This window comes from Mirounga angustirostris, unplaced genomic scaffold (assembly GCF_029215605.1).
Source record: "Mirounga angustirostris isolate CCGP_5_RB_7025 unplaced genomic scaffold, mMirAng1.0.hap1 SCAF_12, whole genome shotgun sequence".
In the NCBI taxonomy this organism is placed as follows: Eukaryota; Metazoa; Chordata; class Mammalia; order Carnivora; family Phocidae; genus Mirounga; species Mirounga angustirostris.
In genome coordinates this window covers 66,310,952-66,322,448 of record NW_026991720.1, presented here as the reverse complement: position 1 = coordinate 66,322,448, position 11,497 = coordinate 66,310,952, and the positions used below count along the sequence as shown (strand labels likewise).

Below are 11,497 nucleotides of genomic sequence, written 5' to 3'. Positions count from 1 at the left end.
CTATTTATACATTGTTTTCGTTTGTTTTTGAGTACTCTTTGAATACAAAATTGGGCTTTCCCTTGTGGCTCATTTAGCAACAAAATATTTTCAGTAAAGTATATTTCAGGATAATTAAAATTGTAATGCAATGCATCTTCTGACTCATAAGCAATATGAACTTAAAGAACTTACTCCTTTTCTTAATGGCTTTTGAATACCAAAATATTACAAAAACTACAATTGGGGCATGCAGACATTTTAGCCCATTAACTTTGGTGTATTTTTATAGTCCAATAATCTAAATTAAGCTCTTTTCGTGTTGGTGAAATATAGTTTTTATTTTCTTTATGAAATGATCCATTCCTCCAACTGCATAATCATCTCTTCCATGAAGCCTGCTAAGGGCTTCTCTCCAACCTTGATACACTTTCCCACTCTTCCAACATCCATTCCTGCTACTCAACATCCAAAATACATCCCATATCAATCCTTTCCTTTCCATCTCCAACGCTACCATCCTGACATAAGGAATAACATCACTCACTCACATTAATGCACAGACTTCCTAGGTGGTCTCCCCCATTTCCAGGCAATTCTTCACACTGCACCTAGACTGATCTTATTGTGATGTGTGTATTGTGATCCTGTCCTTCCTCTGTTTAAATATCTTCCGTGGTTTCCCACTGTGCTCTTCACCGTATTTAATGCCCTTCAATGGCTTCATGCTTCCATGCAATAGCCTCTCTTACTACTTCCAACTCATGTTCTCCTATTCTCCTTTCCCTCTGAACTCCAACCCACTGGACTTTTGGCTCCTCCACCCCACCAAACTCATTCCTGACTCAGCACCTTTCCTCATGCTGTTCCCTCTGTCTGGAAAGCTCTTCCTTTAGATCTTTATACTGGACTGGCTTTTTCTCATCATTCAGAGCTCAACTTCCTCAGAAAGGTCTGTTTAGAAACATCCCTACTTTATCCCTCTGTATAAAACTATGTTTTATTATAGAGTCTTTCCTTTATCACTGTCTGCAATTATTTTGCTTCTTGATCTATTTATTGGTTTCCTAATAGTTTCCCCTGCTTGGAGAATGAAAGCTCCATGAAAGCAGGGCCTTGTCTGCCTTATTCACCATTTTATCTTTCCCTAGTGTCTAAAATAGTCAGCGAAATAAGTCAATCAGAGAAAGACATGTATCATATGACCTCACTGATACGAGGAATTCTTAATCTCAGGAAACAAACTGAGGGTTGCTGGAGTGGTGGGGGGTGGGAGAGATGGCGTGGCTGGGTGATAGACACTGGGGAGGGTATGTGCTATGGTGAGCGCTGTGAATTGTGTAAGACTGTTGAATCACAGACCTGTACCTCTGAAACAATACATTATATGTTAAAAAAAAAAAAGAAGAAGAAGATAGCAGGAAGGGAAAAATGAAGGGGGGGAAATCAGAGGGGCAGACAAACCATGAGAGACTATGGACTCTGAGAAACAAACTGAGGGTTCTGGGCAGGGGGATGGGTTAGCTTGGTGATGGGTACTGAATGGAGAACTGGGTGTTATACGCAAACAATGAATCATGGAACACTACATCAAAAACTAATGATGTAGGGCACCTGGGTGGCTCAGTCGTTAAGCGTCTGCCTTCGGCTCAGGTCATGATCCTGGGGTCCTGGGATCGAGGCCCGCATCGGGCTCCCTGCTCCGTAGGAGGCCTGCTTCTCCCTCTCCCACTCCCCCGGCTTGTGTTCCCTCTCTCACTATCTCTCTCTCTCTGTCAAATAAATAAATTTAAAAAAATCTTAAAAAAAAACTAATGATGTAATGAATGGTGATTAACATAACATAATACAAAAAAATTAAAAAAAATAGTCAGAGCCTTATGACTGTCATGGGCCAGAGGCATTTTTGCCTTCCTAGGCTTCTTTTCTCCACAAAAAAATATAAACATCGGAGGTAAAAGACCTGTACTCCAAAAACTATAAAGTATTGATGAAAGAAACTGAAGACAACACAAACAAATGGAAAGATATTCCATGCTCATGGGTTGGAAGAACAAATATTGTTAAAATGTCCATACTACCCAAAGCAATCTACACATTCACTGCAATCCCTATTAAAATACCAGCGATTATTTAGATTTAGAACAAATAATCCTAACATTTGTATAGAATGACAGAAGACCCCAGATAGCCAAAGTAATCTTCAAAGAGAACAAAGCTGAAGGTATCACAATCCCAGATTTAAAGATATCCTACAAAGCCATAGTAATCAAAACTATATGTCACTGGCACAAATACAGACACATAGGTCAAGGAAACAGGATAGAGAGTCTAGAAATAAACTCACTTATATGGTCAATTAGTCTATGACATAGGATGTGATAATAGACAATTGGGAAACGGCAGTCTCTTCAACAATTGGTCTTGGCAAAACTGGACAGCTACAAGTAAAAGAATGAAACTGGACCACTTTCTTATACCACATACAAAAATAAACTCAAAATGGATTAAAGATTTAGATGTGAGACCTGTAAACATAAAAGTCCTAGAAGAAAACACAGGCAGTAATTTCTTTGACATCAGCTACAGAAACATTTTTCTAGCTCTGTCTCCTCAGGAAAGGGAAACAAAAACAAAAGTGAACTATTGGAACTTCACTAAAATACAAAGCTTATGCACAGCAAAGGAAACCATAAACAAAGAGGTGACCTACTGAGTGGGAGGAGATATTTGCAAATGATCTATGTGATAAGGGATTAATATTAAAAAAATATAAAGAACTTATACAACTCAACACCAAAAAACCAAGGAATTCAATTCAAAATGGGCAGACACCATGAATAGACATTTTTCCAAAGAAGACATATAGGTGGCCAATAGACACATGAAAAGATGCTCAGCTTCACTAATCATCAGGGAGAAATGCAAATTAAAACCACAGTGAGATATCACCTTATACCTGTCAGAATGGCTAGTATCAAAAAGACAAAAAATAACAAGTGTTAGAGAGGATGTGGAGAAAAAGGAACCCTTGTGTCCTATTAGTACAAATGCAAATTGGTGCAGCCACTGTGGCAAACATTATGGATGTTCCTCAAAAAAGAAAAATAGAAACTCCATATGATAGAGTAATTCCATTACTGGGTATTTACCTAAAGAAAATGAAAACACTAATTCAAAAAATATATGCAACCCTGTGTTTATTGCAGTATTATTTACCATAATCCTTCAAGATACAGAAGCAACCCAAGTAAGTGTTCACTGATAGAAGAATGGATAAAAGCTGTGGTGTGTATATATCCAATGGAATATTACTCCACCCTAAAAAAGAATAAAATCTTGCCATTTGCAACAATGTGTACAATCCTAGAAGGTACAATGCTAAGTGAAATATGTCAGCCAGAGAAAGACAAATACCATATGATTTCACTCAGTGGAATTTAAGAAACAAATCAACGAAAAAAGAGACAAACAAACAAAAAGACTCTTAAATACAGGGAACAAACAGGTGGTTGCCGGAGAGGAGGTGTGTGTGGGGGATGGGTAAACAGATAAAGGGAATTAACAATACACTTATCTTGATGAGCAGTGAGAAATATATAGAGTTGTAGAATCATTATATTGTACACCTGAAACTTATATTACAATGTATGTTAATTATATTTGAATAAAAAATAAAAATTTGAAACAAAAAGAATTAAATTGGCATGAGACAGATTAACAGGAGAAAATAAAATTTAGTTATGTACATGTGAGGAATCCCCATTAACATGAGAGATTCCAAAGATAATCAGGCAAAATAAGATATATATGCCATCCCAAACTAAGGTGAAGAGGGTAGAGGCCTGGGACTTCAAAGGAAAGTAAAGCAATTCACAAAAAGATGAAAAAGAATAAATGTTTGGTAAACAAATGTTGGCTGGATCTTGCCTCTATGGGACATAGAGAGGACTTTAATCAAACAGATCTTGCTAGGTTCCTCTACCATGTTCATATTCTATGATATTCATATTATATGATAGGTATCTATGGTGATGGCTCCCTTCCTGGAACAGGTCCTCTTATTCCTTTAGGCAATTAGTGGGAAGGAAAAAAGAAAAACTTCCCGAGCCTTCTGTTTCTTAAAAATAATCAGCCTAAAATAATCCACATGCCAAAGAGATACATTTTGGGATGGCAAATAAAAAAATATTAAAAATTATATTTTATGGTTGTATTGGTATAAAGACTAATATATTAATATCATGTATGAAAACTTTTCTTGGGGGCACGTGGGTGGCTCTGTCATTAAGCGTCTGCCTTCGGCTCAGGTCATGATCCCGGGGTCCTGGGATCGAGCCCCGCACTGGGCTCCCTGCTCAGTGGGAAGAATGCGTCTCCCTCTCCCTCTCCCACTCCCCCAGCTTGTGTTCCCTCTCTCACTATCTCTCTCTCTCTAATAAATAAATAAAATCTTAAAAAAAAAAACAAAAAAAAACACTTTTCTTGGACGTAAAATTTTGGGGTTTTTTTTTCTGATTGGAAAGAAATTAAAACTTGTTTCTGAGCCCTGGGCACTATATCTCCTAATGGAGAAGTCACCCTGAGAACAGTGTCCAGGGCATGATAGCTGTTCAACTGTTGAATGGAGTAAATGGATGGCATGGAATCTAGGATAGTTGGGTCCTGCCTCATTTCCACTTAACTGGTTAATAATCATCAAAAGTCCTGTATTTATAAACCAAGAGGGTAAAATCTGTTGCATTTCCTTCTGTTTTCTCAACTCCTCTGAAATTCAATGACAGTTATGGTCTGTGCCATATCATTTTGCCTTTTATTACACACATCTAATATCTTTTATTGCTTTTGTGATTGTTTGAAGTGTTAGTCTTATCTCTGTGACTAGATTATAGAGTCCTTCAGGACTGGGATTTTATTGTATTCTTCCTTATAATGTTCCCAGAGTCTATGGCACAGGGTATGTGATTAATTTTTCCTGGTTATTTGTCTGATTGCACTTTTAGGTCATTAAATACATAAAAAGTACAGAAAAAGATAAACTTTAGTCCATAACATAGTTGAGCACTGGATCAAGAGAGAAATGGCTTGAAAGGAGGTAGCAGGTATTCTGAAGCAGGGCTTCTCAGTCTTTTTCAAGTCAGGTCCTGGCACCATAGGAAATGGCCCCATTTGCACAGCACTTGGCTAAAGGAATGAGGCTGCTTGAAGCCAGAGGTGACTCAGAACCCACCACCCATGTGGGAGATGAATGTCTCCATATTTATGCTGTTGGGGAGGAAAAATTTCCCCCTCTACCTTCTAGGTTCTTGGCTGAGACCCCTCTATAATGAAAGATAGATTAATAGGAGAAAAAACAAACAGAAGTTTAATAACATGTCTCTCCTGTATGCATGGGAGAGACCCAGAAAAAAACTAAGTAACTCTTAAATGGCCCAAGTTACTACCTCCAATACCATCTCCAGCTAAAGACAAAAGAAGTTGACATGAGGGGTGGGGAGTCAGTTATCAGGCAAAGCACAGTTAAGAAGGATTAAGTAGTTATGCAAATTTAAGTCACCTGCTTTCTCCATGATAAGACTTTCTATAAATGTCGTCATTCTTCTTTTCCTGGTCCAGAGAGGGGGACACCCCTAGAAATGGAGATTTTCCCTATAAGTGTTGATGTCTCTTATGAAAGGGTAACTTCTGTTGTTTCTTAAAAATAATCAGCCTAAGATAAGCCTTAAAACAAAGAGGCATACCTTGGAGTAGCAAATTCTGCTCCCTGAAGTGGCATAACTGCTGGAAAGCCTTCTCTGAGATCTGCTGTAATTGCTGATGTAGAATTATTAACTAATCTCCAGTGATATACTAGATATGTCTCCCATTGGCTGGTGAGAGACATTTGCTAAATCGTTAGGAATTTTGCCAGACCATCGTTAAATAGAGCCATTGTTAAAAATTAAATTATATAAAATTATAAATAAATTCTATTAAAAATGAAAGTAATAAATTCTCAACACCTCACATTTTACCACTTTACTACTGTACATTTCTTTCTTTTTTTTAAGTAGGTTCCACGCCCAGTGTGGAACCCAGTGTGGGGCTTGAACTCACGACCCTGAGATTGAGACCTGAGCTAAAATCAAGAGTCGAACACTTAACCAACTGAGCCACCCAGGCACCCCAATTTCTTATATTTTATCATTAACTACGTTTTTGAAGTTATTTATGCCTATTATATGTGTATGATGGAAACAATATAATGGTGTGCTACTACTCAGACCCTCCCAACTCTGTGCTCAGTAATATCAAATTGGTAGCTTGAAATTCGCCATGATGAAAGCATTTACTCCATGGAAATCAGAAAATGCTGAAAATCAGGGCTTTTTCTTTCTACAGAAAGAAAAGAGCTGTATGTTAAGTATCTATCACCACACTACTTTCCTTATCCCTCCTTACACTGAAGGGATTCAGAACAAGTCTCCCCAAAATGTGGACCATTTTGAGCTGAAGGCAATCAAGACCCAGAGACTCAGGAATAACTTTTACCTCTCCTTTAAACTACCTAAGAGAATTTAGATGGAGGCCTGGCCCAGAAAGAAAGCTATTACCAAGAGATAACATTTTTATCTGAATGACCTATATGTATGGCAGGACAAAAATATAATTACCACACATCTGCTCTCCTTATCATCCTATGAATCATCCTCCTCCCTTTTCAAACCTCAGGTCCCCATCCCATTCCTTAGCTCAAGATGGCATATATGCCTCAATTGCCCGGCTTGTCCTTGGGTCTCATATTCTTATGGGCCACCCATACATACATAATTAAATTTGTTTTGTCTTGTTAATGTTTTATGTTAATTTGATTATTAGACCAGCCAAAGAACCTAGATAGATAGAATTAAAATTTTTTCCTCCCCAATGCATGCATACATGTGCAGGCGCGCACACACACCCTATACCCACAGCAGGTCTAGACTGAGGACATTCTGGGGGGCTATGCAAATTGGTAGTGAACAAGAAACATGAGTAAATATAGTAGGATCTATGACATTGGAGGGATCCTCTGGGCAAATGAGCAGAGGGGAAGAAAGCACCTTCACTTCAGCCTTCAATTTGGCTGCATTCCACTGCTGGCGTATGTCTGATTCCTACCCCTGATTCTCTACACCTCCAACCAAAACTGTTGTATTGTTCTTAGGTCCTTGGAACCCTGTTTAGTGATTAATCTGGTGAACTAATTTGTGCTTAGTGGTTAACAGTGCTTCGATGTATTTTTTCTCCTAAATAATATATTTTCATGTCCATAAGACTCTTCCATGCTCTACCTCCTCCAAACCAGTGAGAAAAAGCCTATTTAACTTCATATAAACCATATTGTGTTTTGTCTACTGATTTCAAAATATCTAGAAGTTTTGAGATTTTGTCATAAGGTCAATAATAGAAAGGAGTGATTGCTTACTCAGTGAAATGGGGCAGTGAGGAGGGGCTATGAAGTAGTAGACCCACACTTGAGGATTGGTCTTGCTACTAGCTGCTCATCATGTGGGCAAGTTTAATACTTACCCTCTTTAGTTGTTATCTTTACCCTTATTTCATAGGTAAGAAAGCCAAGACTCCTAGAAATCAAGTGACTTGCTGAAGATCACAAGATGCTGATCCTAAACTACTACTGCATTGTAACAATTCACTTCATAACTTAGTGGCATAAAACAATCATGTTATTATGTTCCCAGATTATGTGGACTTGATATCTGAGAAAGGTTCAGCTGGGCCATTCTGTCTTGGGGTCTCTTATGAGGCTGTGGTCAGATAGCAGCTATATTGCAACACTTAGGGGCTGGAGCAGCTGAAAGCTGGTCTCCCTTTCTCTCTCAAGATATACTGATATCAAGATATCTGTCGGGGCACCTGGGTGGCTCAGCCGGTTAAGCGGCTGCCTTTGGCTTGGGAAGGCAGCCTGGGATCAAGCCCCGCATCGGGCTCCCTGCTTGGCGGAGAGCCTGCTTCTCCCTCTCCGTCTGCTGCTCTGCCTACTTGTGCTCTCTCTCTATCTCTGTTAAATAAATAAAAATCTTGGAGCGCCTGGGTGGTTCAGTTGGTTAAGCGACTGCCTTCGGCTCAGGTCATGATCCTGGAGTCCTGGGATCAAGTCCCGCATCGGGCTCCCTGCTCAGCAGGGGGTCTGCTTCTCCCTCTGCCCTCTTCCCTCTCGTGCTCTCTGTCTCTCATTCTCTCTCTCTCAAATAAATAAATTTTTAAAAATCTTAAAAAATAAATAAATAAATAAAAATCTTAAAAAAAAAAAGATATCTGTCTACAGCTCTTTCTTGGCTAGAACCACGGAAGCTGTGGAAGAGAAGAAAAAGAAGTTTCCTGCTTTGCCAGAAACCCTTAAGAAAAAGCAAAGGAATTTTGCAAAGTTGAAGATTAAGCATTAAGAGAAAGAAGTTTGCCCATAAGATGCTTCAAAAGGCAAGGAGGAAGCTTATTGATGAAAAAGCTAAGCATTACCACAAGGAAGGTGTACAGAACTGAGATTCAAATGACTAGTTTGGCAAAAAAGTTGGCAACTTCTATGTACCTGTGGAACCCAGATTGGATTGGTCATCAGAATCAGGTATCAATGGTGTGAGCCCAAAGATTTGAAAGGTGTTGCAGCTTCTTTGCCTTTGCCAAATCTTCAATAGCACCTTTGTTAAGCTCAACAAGACTTCAGTTAACATGCTAAGGATTATAGAACCATATATATAGCATGGGTGGACCCAAACCTGAAACCAGTGAGTAAATTGATCTACAAGTGTGGTTATGGAAAAATCAACAAGAAGCAAATTACCTGACAGACGACACACTGATTGCTTGATCTCTTGGTAAATATGGCAGGGAGGAGGATCTGATTCAGATCTATACTGTTGGAAAACATTTCAAAGACGCAAACAACTTTTGATGGCCCTTCAAGTTATCTTCTCCAAGACGGGGAATGAGGAAGACGACCCATTTTGTAGAAGGTGGAGATGCTAGCAACAGGGAAGATTAGATCAATAGGTTTATCAGGAGGATGAACTAAGGTATCTACCATGATTATTTTTGTAATCTGGTCAGTTAATAAATGACTACTTATCTACCTACGTAAACTACTTACTTACCTATCTAGAGAGAGAGAGAGAGAGAGTCTCAGAGCTTCTCCATGTGAGCTAGTCTGGGCTTCCTTACAGTATGGCGGCCTCAGTACACTTGGATTGCTTACACAGTGATTCGGATTTTTGACACAAATGTCTTGCAAGCAAGGGGAGCTATATCACCTTTTCTGACCTAGCTTCTGAGTCACACAGTGTACTTCTATCACATTCTTGGTTACAAGAAAGTCACAAATCCACCCGTTTTCAACTAGAGGATAATTCAACTACACCTCTTGATGTGAGAATGGGAAGGTTCTAGAAGGACATGTGGGATGACAGGTACTGTTGTGGTCATCCTTGAAAATACCATCGGACATAGATGGTTATGTGACCAATCCAGAATTTTAAGCGTGGGCTGTTTTGTGTCAAGTTCTGCTCAGCCTGCTGTACCATATACCATCCTCAAGGCTCCACATGTGTATTCAAGCAGTAATTGTCCAAGAAAGCAGGCTTCCCAGGAAAGAGTAAATGAGGGGAAAAGCAGCGCATGGAAGGGCCACACAACACCTTGCCCGCTGGCTGGTGTCCCACGCCTCCAGGGTCCGCCAGCCATGCCCACACCCTGACTGCGCCCGGCTCCAAGCAGCAGCACCCATCATCCCTGCCTGCCAAGCACAGGTGGGGAGGGGAGCCCTTGGCCGCCACCCCACGGGGAGCTGCAGTGCCTGGGCAGATCCAGCACATTCTGCACTGAAGGTTCCAGAAGGATGAGCACACTAGCACCAGCACACTCTGGTTGTTTGGCATGCAGGCGCACTACAGCCTTTCCTCTGTTGACAACGACATGTGAATTCTGAAAGGGTGTTTTGGAGGAGTTGTTGTGGTTTATCAAGGGATCTAAAAATGCTGAGAAACTGCCTTCCAAGGGAGTGACAATCTGGGATGCCAATGCCTCCTGAGACTTCTCAGACAGTCTGGGATTCTCCAACAGAAGAAGGGGATTTAGGTCCAATTTATGGCTCTCAGTGGAGAGGCATTTGGGGGCAGAATTCAAAGACAAAGATTCAGATTATTCAGGTCAAGGAGTAGACCAACTGCAAAAGGTGTTTGGCACAACTGAAACCAAACCCAAGGACAGAAGAATCATCCTGTATGGTTGGAATCCAAAAGCACTTCGTCTCCTGGCCCTACCTCTCCGCCATGCCCTTTGCCAGATCTCCGTGGTGACTGGTGAGCTGTCCTGCCAGCTGGACCGGAGGGCAGGAGACATGGGCTTGGCTGTCTCTTGCCCTCAATGGCCCTTCAACATGGCCCACCTCGTGCTGCTCACCTACATGATCGCACACATCACAGGCTGGAAGCCAGGCAACTTAGTACATACTTTGAAGATGCACATATTTACCTGAATCACATTGAATCTCTGAAAATGCAGCTTCAGTGAGAACCAAGGCCTTTCCTGAAGCTCAAAATCCTTCAAAAAGTTGAGACAATCCATGACTTCAAGGCTGAAGACTTTCAGATCCAAGGGTACAATCCTCACCTGACTATTAAAATGGAAATGGCTGTTTCAAGTGCCTTTAAAGGAGGTGTTCCAAGGAGATTCAGTCTTTAGGGGTTGGACCAAATGCCCAGGGAAAGCTCATTTACTCTAAAGGAAAAAGAAACTAGGTCCAAAATCTATTGGTGACCAGCAGGTATTGTTCATTAAATTTTAAGGATGTTGCCTCTGGCAAATATAACCTTGAGGATTCTCTTAGTAACAAAAGGCCCCGAATTTGGTTAATTCACCAAGGACATGTGAAAATGCTGAGATTGGGAATAAAGTCAGAGAGTGAAAATTTATATACTCTTAAAAATATGCACAGCATTTCAATCCCATATTTTTATGAAGGTCAGTGAATTTCTAGAATTGCATATAAACTACTCCCTTAAATTTGAGCAAGCTGAATAATACCAAATAGTCATAACATACAGTTGTGGTTATAAACATTTAAAGTTATATTTGCTTTACATATTGCTATAATAAAGGAGTGTTCTGTAAAAAAAAAAAAGACTAAATGATTCACATGGGTTATTAGAATTAAATTTTAATTACTCTTCCCTAAAGAACTGGTAAAAACTTGATCTAATATGAAAAAGATTTTTGTTTGTTTGTTTCTTTTATGGATTTCCCTTCTGTGGGTCGTCACCTGTCTTACCTAAAGCTATTCTGTGCTGGGATCTGGTTTTCCTCATATTGATGATTTCATTGTTTGCAGAAAATTCTTGGTTTTTCCAATGCACTTATTCAAGGTTCACCTTCAGTACTGCAAAGAAGGTATGTCTTCCCTGGAAAACACTTTGCAAAATACCTACCACTAGTATTTATTAATGAAGAATTGAACTTTTCTCTATTTGCTTGTCCATCCATTTTG

At 39.8% G+C, this 11,497-nt stretch overlaps 2 pseudogenes; both read left to right on the top strand.

Moving 5' to 3' along the window:
• Positions 1-8,321: 8,321 nt before the first annotated feature.
• LOC123835990 (large ribosomal subunit protein uL30-like) lies at positions 8,322-9,031 on the top strand (annotated as a pseudogene).
• Positions 9,032-9,408: 377 nt separating this feature from the next.
• Positions 9,409-10,695, top strand: LOC123835799 (thymidylate synthase-like; annotated as a pseudogene).
• Positions 10,696-11,497: the final 802 nt, after the last annotated feature.